Source organism: Austrofundulus limnaeus, unplaced genomic scaffold (assembly GCF_001266775.1).
Source record: "Austrofundulus limnaeus strain Quisiro unplaced genomic scaffold, Austrofundulus_limnaeus-1.0 Scaffold199, whole genome shotgun sequence".
Lineage (NCBI taxonomy): Eukaryota > Metazoa > Chordata > Actinopteri > Cyprinodontiformes > Rivulidae > Austrofundulus > Austrofundulus limnaeus.
Window position 1 is genome coordinate 490400 of NW_013952601.1, and position 4337 is coordinate 494736.

A 4337-nucleotide genomic window follows, 5' to 3' on the forward strand; every position below is an offset into this window, starting at 1 on the left:
TGTGTGTGTGTGTGTGTGTGTGTGTGTGTGTGCGTGCGTGCGTGCGTGCGTGCGTGCGTGCGTGCGTGCGTGCGTGTGTGAATAGAGGATCTGCATGGGAACCTTCCAGCATTGTGCTGGCTGGCTGGTACAGCAGCTGGCAGACACTGAAAAACAAAACTCATCAGACAAAACACATTTATCTCTGATCGTCCCTCGGACACAGGCGGCCCATTTGCAGAGCAACRCACTCATGAAGGGACGTTTAGATTCACAGGTGACTGCAAATTATTCCTGAAGATGTTTAATTTCCTAATTACAGACTTATAAATGAGTAAAACGTCTCATGCTAAACATTGTTTGTTTGAATCGGCGGTGCCCAAAGTCAGTCCTCGAGGGCCRGTGTCCTGCATGTTTTACGAGCKGCTCTGGTTCAACGCAGCTGAACCTAATTAGTRCGTAATTAGTAGGCCTCCTCAGTATGCTATCAAGGTCTGCAGAGGCCTACTAATTAAGCACTCCTCATTTTCAGCCGTGTTGAACCAGGGCAGCACCTAAAACATGCAGGACACCGGTCCTCAAGGACTGACTGCATGGTACAAGATCAGTCAGGGCTCAGACGATGTGATGAGGATGACTCTGAGCTACTATTACACCAAACTGTTGCTCAATGTTTGTAATTTTGATTAAATTACAGTGCTGACTTAAGTCAATTGGTTGTAGCAGCCTTTGTTAGTCATGCTGACTGTAAGTTAATCAGTTGTAGATATCCATCCAGGGATTACTTTCTGACAGTTTCACTAATCTGACCACTGGTGTGTCGTATATTTTTCTAACAGACAGACAAAAAAGAGGCAATATAAATGCAAGTTCAGTCAAACTGAACGTTTGCGTGTGGAGAGCGGGAAATGAGAGAAACTGGGAAGAACATAAAGCAGAAATAAAACAAGGAAACAGAGCATGAAAAGAAAGCATAAAATGAACCAAAAAAAGGCTTAAAACAACAAAAAAAAGGCAAACAGAACTGTTTGTTGCTTTTACTGAAAGTCTTAAATTAAATGTCGTATGTTCAAAATACAGTAAATAATTTGTGTTTTTCTTACAAAAAAACCCAGAAAATTTCTGTGAACACATTTATCTAGTCTGTTTTTTTTTTTCTAGTGTTGTGTTCCCAACTAAAAACAAGTTGAGAAACAGAACAGAGCAGTGACTGAAGCAATCCTGCTGCATCATTTAATTACAAAAGAAGACAAAAAAAGTTGAGGGAAGCTCTGAACCCGACATGAGTTACCCGCTATGGTTAGAGAGCAGGGAGGAAAATGGCAGACGGAGGGAATGAGCTCAAAATGGGAGGCAGTTTAAAACACAATGAGAACAAAGTTGGCTGCAGATCAGATGCTGGGAGAAAAGTTGGACACTTGTGGCCTGAGGGCTTTCTTTAATGTGTCAAGTCTAACCACACCGATTTAAAAGATTTCCTGTTCATATTTCTTACTTATTAAATTCATCTCAACTTTAGAATTTCACCAACACTGATGATTTGAAATTAAAGTAACTTGAAGTGTTTTTTTAAGTCATGCTCGTTGACATGGTCTCACCAAGAAGAAACACATGACGTGAAACCTTGAACAAACTGAGATATAAAAGAATTAAGAACTCCCTGCAGTGAAAGGCTACAAAACGTTCCAGAAAATCTTAATAAAATGACCCTAAGAGAAATTATATCACTACAAAAAATTTTAAATAAATAAAATTTAAAAAAATTCAAAAAATTTAATGTATGCATTTGTATGGGAGGACATTTAGTAAATAAAAAGAAAAAGACCAGCGGTGTGTCAAACCCATTTTCACCATAAAGTCACCATATTATGGTGGCCCTCAAAGGGCCAGCTGTGATAAACGTTGTCGTTTTGTGTTTAACTTCGATTAAAATGTCACGTTCCTCGTCTTGTTGCCATGACTGAGCACCACGAACAAACAAGAATTGATCTCTGTGTGGTATTTTGTACATAGAAACAACATTTTAACAAGTCCTCATAGAACAGTACCAATTACTGACCACATGTGAAATAAACAAAACAGAAATACTATTAAAAGTAAAAGTAAGAAAGTTTACTGTGGCGGTAAGTAACCACAATCTTGAATTACTKTCCCACTTTCCAACAGGGAATTTCCTATGAAGGGAATGTTCCAGTTTAAATTTGCAACTTGTAAGTGGGGAACTCCCACTTCCCAGTACCACTGGGTCACAACTAAAGTAACCAACAAAAATACAGTTAAATGGAGATTTTACACAGCAAATTTCACCTGCTACCAGTTACCGGCTACTTTTGAACCCTGTGCCTCTCCACGTGGTGGTGGGATGCCAATATTTCTTGAGTAAAATATTTGATGTAGTTTGTGGTCAATGCTGGCTTTAAAGCAGCGTACACATATTTTAAGACATAATACATCTTTGAAGCTCTCGCAGGCCACATAAAATGCAGCGACGGGCCACATTTGGCCCGCAGGCCTTGAGTTTGATACAAATTAAATTGACAATAACTGATCTGAAAGGGTCTGAAAGGGTAAAAAATTCACTTTAATGAGGGGAAAATACGGAAAGTTTTTCCTGTAAGATGATAATGAAAAAATTGGATCTGAAAGACAAAAGGATGTGAAGTAAACATATATTGTCACAAAATGGTACTTATTTTGAAAATATTTCACATCAGAGATAAATTAATTGATCGGTTCAGGTTTTCCTAGCAGATGTTTAAATGTTACAAAAATGTATTCAATTCAAAACGTTTTGGACTTGATTGTCAGGTATAAACATTTTTTTTATAAAGAGACAAATAAAGGTTGCAACCTCAGTGTGCACACTCTTGACTCTGGCATTGAAGGCAGATTATTAATTTGCTGTTATATAAATGAAACATGGTCCTCCCTCACATAATGACATTTTCTGTTACAGAACTGATCCTTTTTCCACCACAGGTTGTATATGTGTGTGCAGACAGCTGTGTTTTGAGAACTTTCAGGCTTGAAGATAAACTTGAAGATTAGTGTCTCTGCACAGAAATTCCTCTGGAGTTTTTTTTTTTTTTTGACATAAAACCAGTGTCTGAATTGGGCTGAGATGCTCACTGTTTATTTGAGCAAAAGCAAACCAAATAAATAAATAAATGCTCCCAAGACGTCACATGGTGTTTTAATGTGGACCCAACATCTGGTTTTGCATTTAAATTAAAACGTTGTAAAACTGTTTCAGTTTCATCTCTGTGACAATAGAGAGTGGAAAAGAAACCACTGTTTACATCACAGTCTATTAAAAGAAGTCTTGCTTGAGCTCCTCGACTTTTTTCATCAGTATTTTTTGTTGAACTTTGATCGTTTAGATTAGGGTTTTAACAAAATAAAAAGTCATGTGTTGGAACAGTTTTGTGGGGGTTTCTCTGCTGGAGGCTCTGCAAACACGATGCATCACCAGTGAGTTTGAAGCTGACAGTGGAAAAGCGGTGACTCTGGCGGCTAAAAAAAAGGAAAGAAAAAGAAAGTGAGGAACATGTAAGCAGCTCTGAGCTGATGTGATTTACGGCCCCTGAGGGTCCAGGCAGAGTCACAAAAACAGGCTTACACACAGCTGGGAGCTGGGCAGGAAGTTACATCCAGACTGCTTGTCTCTTTCAGCAATTAAAAAAAGAAGTCTTGTCAAATATCTGTTAAAAAAATAGATGGTACAACTTTTAAAATACTTCTGTATTCAGTTTGTTCCATTTTTAAAAATAAAAAGCGCTGACAGAGGACAGATCTGGGAAACTTACTGTTCCATTTTAAACACTGGCAACAAACAAAAGAAGAATGCAACATGGCCCCCAGAGATAATTGGGTCACTGGAACTGATGAGGAAGAAATGAGTTTGTTTTTGGGCAATCATTTATAAATCCTGTGAATTGCATAAAAAATTAAAGGCCTAGCATTCCTARGGAACTGAACACAAAGGATATCTTGTAAAGTAAAATGACAAAGTTACAGTTAGTTTGCATAAACTTCGTAAAATGACAATTTGAACAATTTTTGTGAGTCCTTCTTGTGAGATGTGTTAATGCTCAGACTGCCACACCAAATTTGAGCTCAGTATAAAGAACCAGAGTTATAGTTATTTTTGTTCCAGGTAAATCAATCAGCCATCCTGTTGAACTGTGTTGACTCCAAAAGTTAATCAGCTGTTTATGTTCGTTCAATAATTATTTTGTGTGAGTTTACCGGTAATTAAAATCTGACCAGTGATTTATGAGATATTTTACAAACAGACTAACAAACAAACACACTGAGACACATACACAAAACATAGGCAAAAACATATTATTATTATT